The following is a 21911-nucleotide window of genomic DNA, read 5'->3' as shown; positions in this document are numbered from 1 at the left end:
ATACCTCCCATAGATGCACTCATATGCATGTACCATTACTCTACTATCAAAGAAGGCACTACCATCGCTCTTCATTAAATACATCTTTGTCTGAGAAAGGAGAAATAGAAGCAAATTATTTATAAAAGTTGTAAGAGAAACCGTGAAGGGTACAACAAAGCCAGGAAAAGGAGAGACCTGTCAAGAGAAATGTTGATAAAAAACAGCATCGTGCAAAGTCAAAGACTATTTACATGTAGTTTAGCCCGAACAAAAGGGCGAGACCTGGAGAAGCCAGAATAAGAGCTTGATTTCCCCAGAGATAAAAGTAGATGAAAGAAAACAGATAATTTTATGTCTTGGGCATTTAGAGCAGCCAAGGTGAATTAAGAGTTGATGAAGGGAAGATAAAGGGCAAAAGCCTGAGCATACTGGCAATTTGGATTTAATAAATTACATTCTGTAAATTACTTAACTATAGCATGTCAAGCCAATATTTACTTGCAGTGTAATATATTTACTTTTTCTACCAAACTCCTGGCACTAGTGTGTCTGTATAATAAAGGGGGCTGGGGGCGGGGAGGAAGGGAATGAGGGAGAGAGAGATGGGGAGAAAGAGAGAAATAGAGAGGGAGATGTATATCTTCTGAAAATCCCAATTTGATCTCTGGTCTCCATTTTGGAATGAAAGTCCTAATGACATAATAATTGCCATTTCATTTAATCTTTTTTCCTAGGAAGGTTACTCATTCCAAGAAACAAACAAACTTAATGTATGGAAATGTGTTCCTTGAAGTCCAAGATCCTCCTTCTGATTATGTGCAGGGTTCAAGATTTTCTCAAAATAAGTTTTTTTATTGAGGCAACATTGATATATAACATTATATGAATTTCAGGTATACATCTCTCTATTTCAGTTTCTGTGTAGACTACGTCATGTTCGCCATCCGTAGACTAACTACCATCCATCATGTGTCACAAATTCAGAGATAGATGTGGAATCAAAATAGTTTGATTTTGCACTGTTTCTGCAAGCAAATTCCTTTAAAAGCAAAAAGAATTTTTGGATCTTGAGGGGGTTATGCTAAGAGAAATAATTCAGATGGAGAAAGTCAAATACCATATGATTTCACTCCTAAGTGGAAAAGCAGCAACAACAAAGTAACAAATAGGTAGAGAGGCTAGATTGGTGGTTACCAGAGGTGAAGAGGCAGGGAGGAGGGTGAAAGGGCTAAAAGGTTTCCTGCCCTTACATCTTTTCCTCTTCATGTATTATTTTAATTGTTAATTGTGGGTATCTTTCATATTTGGAGATCTCTGGATGCCTTCCTGCTTTCAACTGTAGTTCTCTCTGACCTGTAAGGATTCCTTCAGTTTAGTGCCTATGTTTTAAGATATAGTCAACTTGTCTATCAATTTTTGCATTTTTTTCTGGTCAGATACTAGTTTCTGGTCAGATTCAAATTGACTTTTAATTGCAGAATTTTCTACTCTATTTCTAAACAGTCAAAATTTTATTTTTAGTTGTGATCATCAAAATGGAATGGCCTCATTTAGAAAACAGTGTTCAAATTGAACAGAAAACAAGTTGTGAATCACTTGAAATTGCACCTCTAAAGATAATTAATCATGTCATGATATTGAAGATTCTTCCAAACATGGTTCTTTCTGTATTTGTGAGTGTGTGAAAGAGAGAGGAGAGAGAGAGATCAATCGTATGTGGGTATGTAGTTGTGTATCTGGTTATTTTAAATCAATAACGTGACTTTTTTTCCTCCAGCATTTTTAATGATGATAACACTAAATGGTTGGGTGTGCTAGAACTTATTTAACAAGCTCCTATGGAACGGATTGGTTGTTTCTCAATTTTTAATGTTATAAACAATGCTGCAATGAACAATGAGGTGTACACATTTTTGTGTACCTTTAATTTTTGACATAAAATTAATCAAGGTGGATTTGATAGCTCAACAAAACTTCCAGTTAAAATATGGTCAGATAATTAGGACTACTTTATTGTGCCTCGTCACGTAGTAAGGGCATTTTGGTCTTCTGCTATCTTTCTCTATGGAGACATGCTATAATAAAAAGATGTGTAAAATTCCTTACGGAATTCACAGTGTACCTTTAAAGGAGATGCAATATTTCAAGATCTCACTGAGTGGTACTTGGTGTGATATTTATGAATGTTCATGTGTACATATGTGTGTATATGTACGTGTGAAGAGAATCTATTGAATGTCACGATAATCATCATAGCTTAATTCCATTAGGGAAAACTATTGCGATATGCTGGGAAATGTTGTAAACAATTTTTACTGTTTGCAAATTATTATACAAATAATTATATAAATATGGAATTTTCATTCCATATTGTATTATACAAATATGGAAATGGAGAAACATAGTAATAACTTACTCAGGGTTGTGGTAATTAAATTATACTGCTGGATTTCTACCAGTTACTAAGATCTCACAATTAAAAGTTATATAGAGAGAAAATCAGCTATCAACACAGAATAACTTTTGGTCAGTCTTCACAAAAGAAGTAGAATCTACAATTGACCTGCAATGTGGAAAGCCATAATTGAGTGCCTCTCTCAAGATGCAAATTGCTATTTCTAAAAAATAGTAAAGAAGGGCAGATATATCAGGTACAAAAACAAGCAAAAATAACATTTTTCCCTGGAAATAGCAAAATTGGTATTGAAAATAAAACTGTGCTGTAAGCAAAATAGATAATAGCACGGTTCCAACTTCAGATCCAGGCTTTGCTCCAAGGAGTATTAACTATAAGTCATCATTTCTCCTGTGTAGAATTTCTAAAAATGCATATTCTAAATTGGAAAGGAAGCTGAAATGTGTTGAGTTTAGCTACTTTAATATCTGCTGCTTCATTTAACTTTATTTCAACACAATGATGACAGTGTGCGCTATCGCAGCCATTGTGGTGATGAGAAAACAGAATGTCTACAATTGCGCACGTGTTAGCCCAACACGTGCAAGTGTTAGCCCAACATTCAAACCCAGTTATAGTGTGTGCATGGGTCAGAAACAGTATGGAGATGTTCCCCGATAGCTTGGAAATACGTAAATAAAGCTTGTCCTCTGTAAGCGAAATTGATCAAATATAAAGACGTCAGCAATTATTAATTGTCCAGAAATACCTTGCCTTTATAATAGGTAGTAATTAACTGAAAAATAAATGTATAATTAATGAGGCTAGCAGACTGAGTTGGGTGAAAGAAAATAGTGATCTTGACAAGTCCTTTATAATGAATCCTAGATATCAAGTCCACTCCTCATTTCTAAATGAAGTATCACTCGACTCGGTAAATATCTATCTACTTATTCTCCTGTTACAACATACAAAGTAATGCCTTCAGCCTTGATTATTTTCCCAAACCAGGAAAAGAGATAACTTCATGGGGGTGTAAGGATTCCCCCAACTGAAAAGGTCCATGGCTCTTTTCTTATCCGTAAAAACAATTAATTGCTCTCAGTTAATTTGATTGTGTTGAATTCAGCCAGAAAAGTCTTATTGTCCCTTGGTGTTATGACAATATATAGTTTCCAGACCAGCAAGGCAATCATGCTCTCCAAGATAAAGTGCCTTTGAGGCCAGCCTGCCATCCTTCTTTTGTCAGAAATGCTTTCCACTACGTCATATCTTATTACATTACTAAATTTACTATATAAAATGGACAATAATTAGAGTTATCATTATACTAGGTGAGAAATAATTTTAAACACTTTTGAAGAGAAATAACTATGAATAGATTTTTGAAAAATTACGTATCAATTTGTACTGAGGAAAACATTTATTAACATGGGAAAAAGCTTTTTTCTTATCTATTGCGGTTTGATTCAAAACCATGCTTTAATTACTGTAGCTCTTCAATGGCCTTGCTTAACCTAATTGTCTGACAAATCGCTGTGTTAGACAAAATTAAAACATAGGAGAGATCCAGACAATCAGAAAGCTTCATTAAACTACTCATTCACATTTGATATACAAAGATGTAAATGTAGACAGGTTTTTTTATTTATTTATTTTTCACAATTACTAAGGGTGCACAAGATCCAGCACCAGATGAGAGAAGAAAGCAATTTAAATTTCTCTGCATAACAAGAAAATAGATGTACATAGTAGATTTATAATTGGATGCAATGACTTTTGATCGCTCTCTGTTTTTTTTTTTTTTTTTTTTTTTGAGGAAGATTAGCCTTGAGCTAAGATCTAAGATCTGATGCCAATTCTCCTTTTTTTTTTGGCTGAGGACCTGGTCCTGAGCTAACATTCGTGCCCATCTTCCTCTACTTCCTATGCGGGACGCCTACCACAGCATGGCTTGCCAAGCACTGCTATGTCTACACCTGGGATCTGAAGCAGTGAACCCTGGGCCACTCAAGCGGAATGTGTGAACTTAACCACTGCACCACTGGGCTGGCCCTGATCTCTCTTTTTGTACGTCTTGCAAGGCTCATTTTAAAACTATTTTGGCCTGTAAGTCCATGAGAATTCTCTACTACTCCCAAACCTTTACCTGACAATAGAAGAATGGAGACTTAAGATCAAAAGTGTGAATTTTACATTCCTTATTCTGCACTTTGGATTTGGTTAAAAAAAATGATTGCTTGCCTTTGGAGAAGACAGACTATACATCTGTCCTGACCTAAGATAGTAGGTGTTCTTTCCTTTCGTTTTCTTTTGTTCTGATTTTTTTCCCCTACACTGACCTGTTTCTCCAAATCCCATGATTCTGGGAGTGTTGAACTCCTGAAAATAGAATATAATGTGGGTCTACAGTAGGCGGGAAAGAAGATAAAAATTCTGTGTTAGGATTACACGTTTCCAGTCTGAGCAGAGACAATAGGTATATTATTAATCAAGCATTCTTTAAAAATCTATGTTGCTGTCTAACCCTCCCCTTTCAAATACTAGGAGAGCTTTTCAGGAGGCATCATCCACGTAGCTCTTCCAGGAAGACTCCCTCTGTGCGTGCCTAGTATTTAAGTGAGAAACACGCTAAGAGATGTAGGAATCAAGGCGTCATGGTCTCGGACTTTAAGATTCTTCATAGAGGAACTTAAGTAAAATAAACCTAAGGCAGTAGTAGAGAGGCGACCAAACAGACCTCAGCGTGCGCTGCGAGAATGCTGAAGCGGGGAGTCATTGCTCCTGGTGGGAGGATTAAGACAGAACTGTCATTGCTAAGACGTTTCTGAGCAAGATTTCAGTCACTAGGGAAGGACAGGGAGGAAGAGCTGCTTAGCAGGTTCAGAGAATAGCATAAGGAATACAGTATTATTGAATTTTGTCTCCATCCTTGGGACCGCTTTTTGGAGTCAAGGATTGTTCACAACCTGTTTCACCTGCCACTTTGTAGGTAGACTGTCTCGCTGACTCCTCACAGCTTCTCTGGAAGTAAATTGTCTTCATTTCCACTTTACAGTGGAGGGAAAAATTCCATTTATTTTTAAGTAAATTGCCAATGGCCAACTATTGCTGGCTAAATAGTATAAAACTAGTGATCAAAACCAGACCTTCTACTTCCAAAATCCATTCTTCCAAAACCTCACACTGCCCTCTGAAATTAAGAACTTTCAAGATGGACTGTTAGAATTATTTGCTGATCGGCTGTGGAGGCAAAGGTCACAAGCGCATTGAAAGCAGAACGGGTCACTAAAGTGTAGATCACCTAGATGAGAAAGTCTACGTCTTTGCTTCCTTCTATACGTCCAAAACCCCTTTCAAAAAGAAATACACGTATTCTGTAAAATATGTTCTTTTTTTCCCATGCTCAATATTTTCATCAGACAGTGAATACCAATATGCACCAAATAAGTAAAAAACATTGCAAGAACCCCAAAAGGTCCTTCATGTAGCATCCTGATTGCTATATACACCCACCTTCCCCAAAATGTGGCCCTATCTTGACTGTTAGGGTAATCATTTTCTTGCTTTCCGTTATTAGATTCACCATTTAAGCATGAATCCCTAAACACTACAAATCAATTTTATCTTTTCAAAAAATTTTGTTTAACAAAATCATACATCATGTATGTTTTATTCACTCATCATTACATTTGTAAGATTTATCCATGTTGTTGTAAATAGGTGCATTGCCTCCATTTTCACTTATCTTTAGTATTCTGTTAATCGAATAAACCACAATTTAGTTATCCATTCTACTCTTTTTTTTTTTTTTGAGGAAGATCAGCCCTGAGCTAACATCTGCTGCTGATCCTCTTCTTTTTTTATGAGGAAGACTGGTCCTAAGCTAACATCTGTGCCCATCTTCCTCTACTTTATATGTGGGACACTTACCACAGCATGGCTTGACAAGTGGTGCATAGGTCACACCCAGGATCTGAACCAGCAAACTCCGGGCTGCTGAAGCAGAGTGTGTGAACTTAACTGCTGCACCACCTGGCCAGCCCCCCAATTCTACTCTCTTTTTTCAGCTTTATTGGGGTATAATATCCACCCTACTCTTACTCTATATATGAATTGCTTCTACTTTTACTTACTAAAAACAATGCTGCTATGAGTACTTCGATACATGTCTTCTGGTAAATTTCTAAATGCATTCTGTTGGCTCTGTACCAAGAAGGTAGACTGATGCATCGTAGGTACTGGCATTTTCCACGATAATGGACCATGGGAAAGCTTTACTGAAGTGTTTATAGCAGTATACTGTCTTGCCAGCAGTTCTCACTAGCAAGCAGTTCTCACCTCACATTTTCATGATCAGTCTTCTGGTTGGTGTTATCTCTTTGCATTGTCTCATTTAACTCACGTTATCTTCATTACTAAGGAGATGGTACATCATTTTCTTTAGGCCGGTCATTCTCTGTTTCCATCTCCTTCATCAAATCCGTTCTCTGACTTTTTCTGTCCTCTCTGTACTTCTAGGAGTTTGACTTCTACGGACTGCAACTCCATACGTTGCTTGTAGTTAAGTATCTGGTTGGATTTTGCGAATGATAGACCATCAGAAATTAGAAGAAACTGTGGAGGAGGAAAGTAGGTAGTTATTCCCCCATCAGTATCACCAATGTTCTCTGGTTACACCTCCTATTAAGTGGCTTCTCTTCAGCCTTCGAGATCTTTTCGTGTTATGGCAATACCATCCTTTGCTCTTGTCCTGTCAGGCCAGGCTGGTAATGACTTCCTGCTTTCAGTCTTGAACATTTTACCATCCCTATGCCTAGTAAACACATCTGGAGTTAGTTTCTTCCTCAAGGTCTCCTCAGTTGAACATTTTAGCATACCATGTGCTTTCTGCTGGATCCCAAATCATAGTCATTGGTCTCGGGACCAGCCCCGGGAGGCAGACCGTCAAATGGGTGATTTAATTAGTTGAAGAGGGTACCTGTAGCCTCCTTGTTGGATAGAAAGGAAACCCCTGTAATTTGCAGATGCAGTGACAATACTTTTTCCCCCAAAATTATCACTTTTGTCATGAGGTGGACTGATTACGAAGGTGAAGGCATTGAAAGATAATGTGGCTATGACAATTACTGGCTCTGGCAACAGTAGTGATTATAATAACTATAGTGTGAGATGACAATTTGTGACTTCCAAGAGGTACACGAAGAGCAATAGTTAAATTCAGGCATTGAACTGCCAATCCAAGGAATGAGTAGAGAATCAGAAGTTTACTAGGGAAGATTTAAAAGAATTTACTTTTTTTTTGTATTTTTTTAGCACAACCAACACCTCACATATTTACCTTTTTTTTTTGGAAGAACATTTAAGTTCCACTCTTTTAGCAAATTTCGACTATACAACACAGTGTTAGCATCTATAGTCATTGTGTTATACATTAGGTCCTCAGACCTTATTCATCTTACAGCTGAAAGTTTGTACCCTTTTAGTAACCTCTCTCTATTTCCCCCAGCTGTCCCTGGAAACCACTTTTCTACTCCTTGTTTCTATGTGTTCAGCTACTTTTTCCTTTTTCTTTTTTTTTCAGATTCCACATGTAAGTGATGCTATGCAGTATTTGTCTTTCTTTGTCTGGCTTATTTCACTTAGCATAAAGCCCTCCAGTTTCATCCATGTTGTCGCTAATGACAGGATTTTCTTCTTTTTTAAGGCTGAATAATATTCCATCGTATGCATGTATCACATTTCTTCATCGATTTATCGATTGATGGACATACTTTGGCTATTGTGAATAATGCTGCAATGAACATGGGAGTACAGATATGTCTTTGAGATATGGTTTTGTTTCCTTCGCATTTATACCCAGAAGTGGAATTGCTGGATCATATGGTAGTTTTATTTTTAATTTCTTGAGGAATGGAGCTCCATACTGTTTTCCATAATGGCTGTACCTATTTACATTCCCACCAAAGGTGCACCAGGGTTCCCTTTTCTCCATATCCTTGTAAGCATCTATTACCTCTTGTCTTTTTGATAATAACCATCCTAACAGGTGTGAGGTCTTATTTCATTGTGGTTTCCATTTCTATTTCCCTGGTGATTAATGATTTTGAGAACTTTTTCATATACCTGTTGGTCATTTGTATGTCTTCTTTGGAAAAATGTGTATTCAGGTCTTTTGCTCACTTTTTAATTGGGTTATTTGTTGTTTGCTTTTTTGTTTTGAGACTTTTTTTTTTTTAAGATCAGCCCTGACCTAACATCTGTTGCAAATCTTCCTTTTATTTTTCCTCCCCAAAGCCCCAGTGCGTAGTTGTATATCCTACTTGTAAATCATTCTAGTTCTTCTATTTGGGATGCTGCCACAGCGTGGCCTGATGAATGGTGCCATGTCTGCACCCAGGATCCTGACCAACAAATCCCGGGCTGCCAAAGCAGAGCATGCGAACTTAACCCCTCAGCCACAGGGCCGGCCCCTGTTTTTGTGGGTATTTTTGACATTGAGATGTAGGAGATCATGTATATTTTGGATTTTAACCACTTATTGGATATGTGGTTTGCAAATATTTTCTCCCATTCTATAGATTGCCTTTTCATTTTGTTGATTGTTTCCGTTGCAAAGCAGAGGTTTTTTAGTTTGATGTAGTCCCACTGTTTATTTTTGCTTTTGGCATCAAATCCAAAAAATCGTTGCCAAGACCAAAGTCAAGGAGCTCACCCCCTGTATTTTTGTCTAGGAATCCCATGGTTTCAGGCCGTATGTTCAAGTCTTTAGTCTGTTTTGAGTTGATTTTTGTGTATGGTGTACAACTGGGGTGTGGTTTCTTCATTTTTCATATGGCAATCCAGTTTTCCTTACATCATTTATTGAAGAGACTATCCTTTCCCCATTGTACATTCTGTCTCCTTTTTTGAAAATTAATTGACCATATATACATGAGTTTATTTTTGGGCTCTCTATCCTGTTCCTTTGATCTATGTCTTTCATCCCAATATCAAACTATTTTGATTATGTAAGAAATTTTAAACATATGTTAGTACTCTTTTTAGCTTACATACTTCCTAGTATTGTGAAGAGAGACTTCTAAGAGTAAAAACTTATTAATATGAAGTACATCAGCATAGCTGACTCTTCCATTGTAATAAATTTTTTTTTTCTTTTTTGGTGAGGAAGATTGGCCCTGAGCTAACATCTGTGCCAGTAGTCCTCTACTTTGCATTTGGGACACTGCCACAGTGTGGCTTTCATGAGTGGTGTGTAGGTCTGTGCCCAGGATCTGAACCCATGATCCCCAGGCTGCCTGAAATAGAGTAAGCAAACTTAACCACCATGGTACCAGGCCGGCCCCTGTAATAACTACTTTTTGAAGTGGGAAGCTCCAAGGAATCTTGAATATTATTATTTTTATCATGATTAATATTAGAATTACTTCAATTGCATAGTGTGGAGGTGTTTTAACATACATGCTCATATTCCCTTTTACTCAAGAATGATGGTTTTAGAGGGCAATATATGAAAATGTAAAGCCAATAAAGCTAATTTTCCTTATCTGAAACATTTTCAAGGACAATTTATGAAAACACCAACTATTTATGGATCTACTACATTGAGTAGCAAAGGAGTTATTCATACATCATGTTGTTCAAGGTCACAATATGTTTTTCAAGAGGGATTCTAAGTTGTTTTAAAGGATAAGTGTAATATCTTTTCATGCTTCATGTAAAAAGCGGTTGGCATGTTCTTAACATGAGCAAACATAAATGAAGAATCTCAAACTTTGAAAATGGGCATACTTTTTATTGTCAGGACTATCACTATATATTGTTTTCATGATGAATTGCTTAAAATGAAAGTAGCCAAACAAATTACTGGGCATAAAAATTAATAACCAAATAAAGTAAAACTAAAATAACAACAAAAATAACCAAGCTCTGTGAATATCACTCTCTTGTGGACAATTTATCTGTTTTTTCACATGCCTTATGTCTTATGTATTTGGCCACTGATATGTATTAATATTTTATTGAAAAGTATTAGTCTTATCTACTTATCATTTCTTGATAATATATAGAAATATGTAAAGGTCTTATGATAATCAGAATTGTAATGTTATTATGGTAGTAATGGAAGTAATTTAAATTTTATACTTAAATATTATTATTATTTACAAGAAATAAGATGATGCCAAAATATAGCAATGATTATGCCATTTTGAAAAATAATATCTTCTTAATGAACTAATACTTCCAATTCCAGACAAAATTTTACCAGCTACTTACAGGTTCATGTGACAATTAGCAAAACTTCTTATCGTAGAACATTTTCTTATCACTGTATAAGGGAGAGTTTTTATAAACATACAAGAATGAATAGAATATGGCAGTAAATAAGGCAAAAGATATTCCTCACAGCCAAGTATATTTAAGGGCAAAGCAGAGAATTAGAATTGGATGTATAAGATTTAAATTCCAATATGCTGTAAATTAACAAGGATATCAAAATTTATCTTAACTAGACACTGTTATTGAATGGAGTCAATGTAAGCTGATAATGTCGGCTAGAACTTAGAACAGTAGACAGTTTAAGAGTCAGAACAAGAATCTAGAACACTGGGGAGGGACATCCAATCCAGTCATGAGATAGAAAATAGGTCAGAGTCCTACTGCCAGGTTAAATGTGTATCTTAGTTAATAAGACCTAGGGCACAGGGGCGGACCCCGTGGATGGTGGATGAGTGTTTAAGTTGCATGCTCTGCTTTGGCAGCCAGGGGTTCACTGGTTCTGATTCTGGGTGGGGACCTAGCACCGCTCGTCAGCCATGCTGTGGCAGCATCCCACATAGAAGAATTAGAATGACTTACAACTAGGGTATACAACTATGTATTGCAGCTTTGGGCAGGAAAACAAAAAAGAAGACCTACGGCACAAATAGGAAAAGGAAAAATGCTTGGTAAGGGAACAACCAGACAATGAAGAACCATTTTAGAGGTATATTTTAGTTTTAACTCTGCAGCGAGTGACTTCGGGACAAGATGTCTTTAATGTTCCTGTGCTTCGTTTTCTATACTCCCACGTTCAGTAACTAACCGTCCTGACTATTTGAAGACTGAGTTAGAGACTGCGTGGGAAAGAGCCTTGTGATCCACATGTGCTCCATGCGCATTTTACCATTCTTAAGAAACACTTGCTGCTGTGTTATTCGTAGGCTACATATCAGAGCTCTCGGTTTCAATTTCACTCACCGACTATGGATAAAGGCACTATTATGCTGAGACGTGATAGCTAATTACATAAATTTATTCAACCATGAAATTACTTTGTTAATACATAAGGGAACAAACAGGTTTGTTATGTGTGTACTTGCAAATGAATACATCTGTGTAAATAGTGACCTTCACAGGACACTTCATTTTCCTTCTTTCTTTATTCTTTTCCTAACAAAATAATGTTTGCAGACAGAATTTTCTTTATCATTTGTAAATGCAATAAGGTTCATCTAATTTCACACCTGTGGTCCAGGACAATAATGATGAAACATGATACTATTAATGCAGAACATAAATAAAAAATGTAAATGTTTCTTTGGGTTGAATACTTATTTTTCTTTCATTTAAATTACTAGTGCCGAAGCATTAATGTGAAAAATAGATGTTAATGTGGTGCTCTTTATAACCTAACATATTCTCTTAGGTCTGTCTTTGAATTATTTTGTTAATTTCTTCACTGCCTCAGTGGAATACCTTTATGTGTCAGAAGACTTTTAAAAATAACAGATAATGTTTAGGTACGTTATCTAGAATGTGGAATATCCAACACAAATCACTTTGGAGAATCATCATTTAAATTTGAGAAAGTCGGCTATACTTAAATCCTTTACTTTCAGTACTCGTTCCTTGTGTCTTCATTTCCCTATGGAAAGTGTGATTCATGAAATAATGTTTATTTTTTAAGGGAAAACATTTACTGTCCTATAGCAGTCTTTGGAAATTATGAGATAACGAGGAAGCATGCTTAAAAAAAAAAGTTATCTCATCTTAGTTTTGTACAATCTTCTGTCAGAGCCAGCACAGTCTTCCCATCTTTCAAGGTTTGGAATCAGTTTCTACTAACTTATTAGCATCTACTGAGTAATGTGTGTATTCCATAATAGGAAATAGTAAGAATAGTATTGTTATTTTCTCTCAAAGCTGTAATGAAATTGTAGAAATCATGAACATACTTCAGGGACTAATAGGAGACAATATGTACACAAACATTAAATTGTCTGGAAAAATCATGAAAAAGAAAACTAGAAAATCACAGTAAAGAGGTAATGTATGCTTTGGAGTTCTGTTCGTGGGAATCCTTTAGAGTCTGGGTGGGGTTTCACGAATATTCAGGAAAAGGCCCCAGTGTTTTCCCACTGGAAAGGGAAACACGTAGAGCTGGTCACAGCAACGGACCGAACTTCTGATTAGCAAGGAGGAAACAATGGCTAAGTTTAAGTCTACTTTATGAGGTGGTGCTAGTTTTGAGACTTTGAGAGACAGGAAACCTTGGATTATAGGAAGTGCACATTTGTTGACAGAGGAGATGAAAAATGGAAGTTGTGTTGAAGGTAATGACTTTGCTAACATGTGCAGGCTGGATACTCCTCATCATCGTCATCAAAAAATGGTGATAGTTTTTGAGCTCAAAGTTTATCCCAAGCACTGTGTCTTTTACCTCATTTAGTATTCTCATCAACCCTGTGAAAGAAATACTAAGTGTCACTTCCTTTTGCAGGTGAAGAGGAGCTAGAAAGGTCATGTAAATTGCTCACGGTCACAGGGTTAGTTAGCAGTCTGTCATAGGAACTCAGATCTCATTGACTTGGAGGCAGAAGCCTAGGCAATTGGTGATGGCCACATCTGTGAGTACTTTACAGATAATTTAAACTATTGTTATCTAGGAAAAATTCGAAGAAAAAAAAACCCCACATTTTTAAAAGAGCAGTGAGTGAGGATAACATTATCATATGTTTAAACTGATTAAAATGCAATAAATAATTATTAAAATATCAGTTGTCCCACCAAAGTAGACAGAATAATAGAAATCTTGGAAGTAGATCCAGATTTATATATGAGTATTTACCATACATACAGCTGATCTTTTTCATATAGGAATGGAAGAATATTGTTAGACAATTGGTAATTTTAGAATAGTTAAAAGTAAAAACAAGGCTGGCCTGGTGGTGTAGGGGTTAAGTTCACACACTCTGCTTCAGTGGCCCAGGGTTTCGGGGCTTGTAAACCAGGCGTGGACCTACACACCACTCATCAAGCCGTGCTGTGGTGGCATTCCACATACAAAAAATGGAGGAAGATTGGCACAGATGTTAGCTCAGGGACCATCTTCCTCAAGCAAAAAGAGGAAGATTGGCAACAGATGTTAGCTCAGGGCCAATCTTCCACACCAAAATAAATAAATAATAATAAAAAATAAAAACAATGTTATATTCCATTCTCACAATTAAACCCAAGGACTCCAGGAGTTGTTTTTTAAATAATAAAATCTCATGAAAACTAGAAGAATCTATAAATGAACATAAATCTAAAACAAAAGCAAGGAATTATAAGCATAAACATTATGTAAGAAATCATAAAGGAAAACAATTAAAACTTTGACATAAAATAATTTCACAACAAAGAAAATAGTGAACTTTTCAATAAAATGAGAAAAACGGGAACAAATTAGGATATTTTAAGGGATTATAAACTTAAGGGTCAATGTCATAGAGATACTAATAATTTCATAGGTCAAGAATAAGATTCGAAAATTAGAAAATAACAATACACCAATAACAATGAAGAAAATACAAAAATAGATTTTTCAAAGTAATTCAAGCTACCAACAATTAATGAAGCATATTCAAACACACTAATATTTAAAGAAATGCTAAATAAAACAAACACAAAGTACAATTTTATTAATTAATCTCACAACATGAAACAAATAATAACATAGGAAAGATATAAGGAAAAAGCAGTACCAAAAAAGAAATTTAGGTAAAATATCACTAGAAGGCAATTTGGAAATATTATAAGGATCTCTTATCTTTCTACGACCATTGATCCATATTTATACTTCTAAGAATTTATCCTGAGAAAAAAATCAGAAATATGCACAAATACAAGAATTTTTTTAGATATTTACATGATCCCACTTTTTAAAACAAACTCACTAAGAAAAAATATATGAGTTAACATTAATATTTCTGAATGATAAAATTATATGCATTTTTATAAGCAAATTTCCTGATATGTTTTTATAAATCATTTAAAAGTAATAACTTACAAAGGCAAGAAAAGAAATAGACAACACAGCTGGGATTCAAGTGGAGGTCTGTCTGCCTCGTGTTTCTTAATATGTACTTTGCACAGTAGTATCATATGGATTATAGGAGGTGGGTGTCAACACTTAGCATTAGCCTGAAATTGATTAAGTGCTCAAGAAATGGCTGTGCTTGCTTGTTTTGGGGCGGGGGTCGTGTTCATAGTGGCAGTAATGGTAGTAATAACAGCATCGATGAAGGTGATAGAGGAAGAACAGAACCCAACAAAAAAGTGCCAGTAGGAATAGCAAAAATAATAGGCACAGCAGGATATAAATATAATGAAGGTTTCCAGTAGTTAACAGTAGAAAGTTAAAAAAAAGTAAGCAGATGGTTTAGAGATTGTTTAGTTGGAAATGTGCTATGCTATAAAAAAAAAAAAATCCGAGATGCCACATAATATTTGTGTGGCCTTAATCTGACTGATACTGATCTCTGTTTCCTCATCTATAAGACAGGATGCATAATACCATACTTATCATGACAGTTTAGTATTCCCATGTAAGAATGAAATATACAGCATATGACAAGCATCCAAAAATGACACTGGACACTCGGTACAGTTATAGGAAACAGTTTAACTTCATCTATTCCCTTAAAAGATGTACAAATGATTTTGTTTTCACAAGAAACTATTCTTCATTTAAATAAAAAGCTCATGCAGGTTTTTTTAATCACTATATGCCAATCTAAATATAGAAGTTAACATTTTTAGGCATACTGACATCATACCCCATATCATTTCCCACATTATGATTCCTTTTTGTGTATATGTTTTTCTCCTAATTCAATGGTAATGTCCTCCAAGGAAGAGGCTGGGAGTAATATATTTATTACTCCTAGCACTTGACATAGTACTTGGAAAATACAAGTCGTTATTTTTTAAATTAAGCTTAAGAAGCGGAAATAATAGGCCATTGTTAATAGAAAAGTGGAGATGAATAGTCGGTGTGGCTTAAAGCTAGTGTTTTTAAGAGGACATTCATGACCGTGAATTCCTAGGAAATGAAACAAAGACTACATTCCAAGAGAATAACTAAGGGAAAGCTAAGAAATTGTAGGAAAAACTGTCACAGAGGAAAGTATTCCAATTAAGTGAAAGTTAGACATGAAGTATTAATGCCTTTGCCTTGGAGAGCAATGAATTGTGTGTCCTATAATTGCAGGTTGATGTCACAGCTGGATTATATATACCCAAATCTTGAGAAAACACTTTGTGGGCACTGATTTATTAATGGGTAAGGCTATCCCAGACAGGATGAAAGTAACATCCTAAAAGGACAAAAGGTCAATTCCAAGGTCATGGATGGAAGCCACAGTAAAAGTCAGAACTGGCAAGTAAAGAAATGGCTTCAGAAATGAAGAGTTGTGCAACATTGAAATTTGAAAGAGGTATCACTCATGTCCTACACAGGGTCTGGATCTTCTAACGAAGCCACAGTTTTCTTGGTCCCATATGATAAGACAGTTTACTGGCATTAGCAAGTTTGGGGAATCTGGTTACTGACTCTGAGAAGGAAAGATAATGTTTCATAACAGATAATTGAAAGTAAAAAGCTGCTCAGGTTATAGACAACAGAGCAGGTGAGATCATTGTAATTCAGGCCCTGGGTCCCTTAATGGATTTAGGGAGTAGGAAATATATCCCTGTTCTACACCGCCTTAAGTCTCCTTGGCCCTTTTTTTTGGCTTCAGCTGTTGCTGCAGCCTCCAGCTTGATGCAGGTGTGACCTGACATCATCTCATTTCAGCAGGACTTCATCCTTGTTTTGCACTGGAGATTTTCTGGTTTTTGCTGCTGTGACAACTGTGGAAATTCACCAAATAACTTTGACACCTTCACAAACCTGGAATTTTCAAGAGTAAGACTTGATTAATGAGATATGAAAGCTGGGGGATAAAATATCCTCCTCTTTCTTGTCTCAGGCTTAAAATTCCAGGGTACTCTCTACATGCTTTTAAGAGTGACCTAAGTGGAATCAGATCCCATTTTTCCACAATGATAAATCACTCCATAAAACATGTTCATTTTGATTTCCTTCCTTCAATTCATTATTTTAGTCCCCACTGATTTTTTTTTTTTTTTTTTTTTTTTGAGGAAGATTAGCCCTGAGCTAACATCTGCTGCCAATCCTCCTCTTTTTGATGAGGAAGACTGGCCCTGAGCTAACATCTGTGCCCATCTTCCTCTGTTTTATATGTGGGAGACCTGCCACAGCATGGCTTGACAAGCTGTGCATAGGTCCACACATGGGATCTGAACCCACGAACTCCAGGCCAGCAAAGTAGAACGTGTAACCTTAACTGCTACACCACTGGTCCGGCCCCTGTGCCCACTGATTTTTGTTTATAGGCATCAGTTCCAAAATAAACAATCTGTATGCAAGCATTTGTCTATGTCTTCCCTTTTTGGGAGAGCCTAGGTTGACAGAGTGGCCATAGAAAGCAGACCTCAGAATGAGATTCTGGATCTGGCTCTTCATTGTCAGGGACCAGGACCCTACTGCTGAAAAGTTGGGGCAGCGGTGGCAATCCCTGTCTTGTGGAATTATCAAAAGTCTCAATAAAGTTGTAGAACATGTTACTAAGAATCATTTGTGGTAGTTTGGAATCCTGTGCACGTGAAGTTTGAAACTCTGGCTTCTGTAACAGTGATGGCACTTACACATTACGGCAATGGTATTTTTAAGGACCGTGGAGTTGGCTGGCTTTTGTTAGTAGCCTTAGAAGTCTTGGAAAAAAAAAGACACTGGCCAGCTCATATTAGTTAACTGTTAGCTTAGGACACCTTGTGAAAATCAGCAAGCTCCATGGCAGTGTATAACGAGCATCTCATTACCGCAATGGCAGGGAAGATGGATAAAATCTGGCCCAGTTTGTAGCTGTACGGATGGCAGAGCTGTAGCAGAGACTGAAGACATGGTCTCCCCAGGTCTCCTGGGCCAAATTCAGTGCCCCAAATAGAGAAAGATGATGATCTTATAACTTGGGATGTAGACATTTTGAAGAAAAACCTAAAGACCATTAAACCCTAGTTTCTCCTGGACTTTCTAGCCATATGGGGCAGTTTCTCATCTGTTTAGACCAGATGAGTGCTCCTGGCTCACAGACTACAAGAATATCACCCAAGATATATAACTCACAAATTGATGCTTGTCTTCCACAAGATATGGCACCACCTCAAAACTTTGCCTCCAGACCAACAGCTGGAATCACTTTGCAGCATATTTAAGTGGGGAGTAGAACAGGGCTTGCCATTTTAAGGAATAGTTTACTCACTGAAAGAGTTGATTAAATATACACAACTCATACGTGTTGGCAGGAATGAGGGAACACATCTGGAGAGATCTTGGAATTATTGAACAAGAGAGAGAGTAAAAGGTGGGATAGGGGAGAATTTAATGACATAGTGGTTAAGTCACCTAATTTTTATGTATAATTTTTACTAAATTAAAATTATAATAAAATTAAATTAAAATTATACTAAAATGTATAATTTGAATGAATAATGTTTATATATTACTACCACACCAACTAATTATTAATAGAAAATTAAGGAAGACTTTACTTGGAGTTGATTTATAATAAAAAATGAGAATTTTAAAAAGTAATGGCATTTAAATCAAGCATATAGAAAGTCAAGGGTGTGGAAATTTTCTTAGATTAAAGTCAAACTTCTTCAATATTTTTTCCCCCCTGTGGATGATTGGCCGTGAGCTAACGTCTGTTGCCAATCCTCCTCTTTTTTTGCTTGAGGACGATTAGCCCTGAGCTAACATCCGTGCTAATCTTCCCCTAACTTTTTGTGTGTGGGATCCCTCCAAAGCATGGCTGGTGAGTGGAGTAAGTCTGTGCCTGGGATCCGAACCTGTGAACACAGACCACCAAAGCAAGTGCACAGAACTTTAACCACTCAGCCCCCGGGTAGGGCCCCAAACTTCTTCAATTTTTGAAAGAATATCTCCTCCCTCCCTGGAGAATTTACACCAACATGAGAAAAACAACTAAAACTGATATATATTTTGCTGGAGCTTTAGGATATCGTAGACATTGCCAAAATGATCATTTCCATCTCTAACATATGTTGCCTTTATCTTTATAAGTTTTGGCTCAGAGAAGGAAAAAAAGTGAATGCCAGAAAAAGATCTACATTTTAGTTTGAAAATCTGAATGTCAATTTAAAGAAGTATCATTCTTCTACTATAAGACTTTGATTCAGAGAAAAATATTTTTAAGTTTCCATTTTCCTTCTTAGAGTTTTATTCCCTTTGGGATACTTAAGAACAAACAAACAACAAAAAAGAGCAAGCCCTCTTCTTCAGATTATCACATAGTTTCATGCAGATGCTGATAGCACAGTTGTTGGATTGCATCCGTTTTACCCAAAGAGATGCTTATAGCTTCTGCAGCTTTATCAAACTTCCATCTGTTTCTCAATTGCTGCCATGTTCTTCAGGTCCAGTGGAAATTTTTTCTCCTCTTCTGATACCTGTCTCTAACATGTAAATCAGTATACTTCATTAATGCTCCCAAATTAGTCATCTATAGATTGCCTACAGTCAACTGTTAATTCTCGGCGGCTCTTGTCCGTCCCTGCCCGGTCCTGTGCTGTCTTGCTGCAAGGGATGAAATCATGCAGCATGTGAGACTGATTCCTCTTGTTTCCTGATTCAGTGAGTAAGATGCTGCTCAGCGTCCTGAGAATCTTCAGCATCACCAGCAGCTTAAGACTGAGGAGGTTCGTTGGTCTCAGGTCTGCCAGGAGGCGGTCCGTGTGTGTCTGCATGAACACTAAGCAACAGCTATACCTCCCCAAGCCCCTGTTGATTCAATACACAAGATTTTTTGATAGGTTCTAGACAATGACACTATATTATATGTTGTATCCATCAACTAAAGCCAATATTGTGTATCATCTTTGGAGCAAATCTTATCCGGCTTCAAAGCTCAGTTGTAGCATACCTTTCTAGATGTGTGATATTTATAAAGTTGTTAACATCTGTTATTCTATTCTTCCTTAATTTAAAATATGATCACTACTTATTTTTAAGCATTAATTGAGTTATTGTATGTAAATGATTAGTGTAACACTTGACACACAGCAGTGTTCAAAAAGCATTAGCACGTACCACCACTATAATGAGTTAAAGCTCTATGTCTCCAGATATTTTGCTTCCAGTTAGGATACAGGATTCCCAACACATAATTGTTTCTATCGTAAAAATTAGGAAACAACTGGATAAATTAAAAGTTGTATGTTTTTTAAAGCCAACAAAGAGCTGGGGATTCAAAACAATCTAAAGATTAGATTCCAGAGAGATACCAGAATTTTCCAGAAAACGAGAGCAGTGACTCCTCTCTTCCTTCAGGCATGTTGAATCTCAGGACATGGATGAGTGGAGGATCAAGCCTGCCAAGCGTAAAGGGACTCTGCTGGGGTAAGGAGAAACCAGTGAGGTGGTTAACAAAACAATTGAGGTGGTGCGATGAATTAGAATGAGGCTGACTGTTGTTACTACTTCTACCGTCCTGTGTTTGCCTCTATTGTTTTCCTGCATAATAGTATTTTGAGTAAATAACCACAAACTGCTTAATCAATTTCCCATGTTGAGCTAAATGCCTTACACAATTATGTTACAATGTGTGTTACTTCCTATTTCCACTATTATAAATAGTGCTACAGTAAATATCTTAATGTACCATATTTTAAAAACTTTTCTTAGCATGAATTCCAAGAATGATGATGACTGGGTCAAAGTTTGTTAAGATTTGTGACTTTATACACACACACATTCCCATTGTATTTTCTGTATGGTTTACTGTCATATGAAAAAAAATCCTATGACCATGACATCTCTATATATTAAAGGAGGAGGACACAGAAACTGTCGTTCAGCCGTTCTCAGAACTTATTCGTCTATTAAAAAGTTCATCACCCCAGAGAAGAAGGGAAAAGCCATATTGGGAGGGTCATGAATCCAGATCCAGAAGATACTCTTAAGCAAACTCTGTTGATTAAAAGAAAAAGGTTCTGAATCAGGAACAATATTAGCAGTGGTATTGGTTTATTTAGCAGGGAGAAGGGATAATCAAATGCTGTAAATACTCCTGTGAAGGGAAGTGAAAACAATCCAGAAAGGAAGCGTGGCTTATATTACCCAATCCATTCAGAATGCAGCAGTAAGGAAAGTGTGGAGTATCAGCCATCGTTTCAAAGTCCATCTCAATAATGACACAGAATATTCATATATTGTATTTTTTATGCTAGAGTGGTTTCACTGTTGTATTTCTAACCTTCAAAAGGAAACAGAAAACATAGGATGATTCTTCTTTTTTTCTTCACTATTGACTCCATTTTCAGCAAATAATAAAATGGAACCTTAAATTGAAACGTAAATGGATATTACTAAAACGTTCACCCAATTTCAACATTAATGTTTATAAATCATAAGTGGCTTTTAACACAATTTATTATCTCATAAGGTATTTAGAAAATACTGCCCACTTGTTCATTTGGCTGAAGTCAAAGTAAACTGCCCTCAAAAACACTCTAATTTCAAATACTAAAACAAAACTAAGTAAATTATCATGGTGAAACAGTGATACCAGAGTAATACATTGTCACAACTTATTTCAGTTTCAGTCCATTTGTAAGCAAGTGCTTCACAGAATCGCCCTCCTTGATACTGCATTGCTACATTACTGATGGTTTCTGAGGCTTCAGCATATTTTCAGTTCAAGAGCAGAATTACTTCTATTCTTTTCCTAGACCACACACAGAGCTGAAGAGGATTCGAGTTAAAGAACTCTGTGCAGCTCCCTGTGTAGCATCACCATGCACTTCTGTCTCTTCTTCCTTAAAAAGCATGTGGACAGCTACAGGTGCCTGAAAGGTACCCCAGATCTCCCTCTGAGCCACAGTTCAAAATATCAACATTGCTGACTATTCCCGTCCTTAGCTGCCGTTTTGATCTTCACCATTGCTTTCAATGCTGTAGCCTTTTATCGGAATTTCCCTGGGAATCACGGGATAAAATGGGGTTACCTCCCTCATTCAGTCCCTCCTGAGGCTGTAATCTTTATTTCAGTACTCTCCACTTGCACATTCATCGCTCCCATTAATTGCTAGTCCCAAATTTTGCTAGATTCTTTGGATTCTGCCTCTAAGATGATAAAAGATAAAT

At 36.6% G+C, this 21911-nt stretch overlaps 1 long non-coding RNA gene across 1 annotated transcript in view; it reads right to left on the bottom strand.

Moving 5' to 3' along the window:
• Window positions 1–19481: 19481 nt before the first annotated feature.
• The window catches only part of LOC138920413 (uncharacterized), an 81950-nt gene continuing 79520 nt past the window's right edge, over window positions 19482–21911 (bottom strand). The window contains exon 3 of the long non-coding RNA XR_011431560.1: window positions 19482–21106. This is a non-coding gene — a long non-coding RNA (uncharacterized lncRNA). The remainder of the gene's footprint in view (window positions 21107–21911) is intronic.

This window comes from Equus caballus, chromosome 23 (assembly GCF_041296265.1).
Source record: "Equus caballus isolate H_3958 breed thoroughbred chromosome 23, TB-T2T, whole genome shotgun sequence".
Lineage (NCBI taxonomy): Eukaryota > Metazoa > Chordata > Mammalia > Perissodactyla > Equidae > Equus > Equus caballus.
The sequence above is the reverse complement of the archived record's forward strand: the minus strand, read 5'-3'. Positions and strand labels throughout refer to the sequence as shown.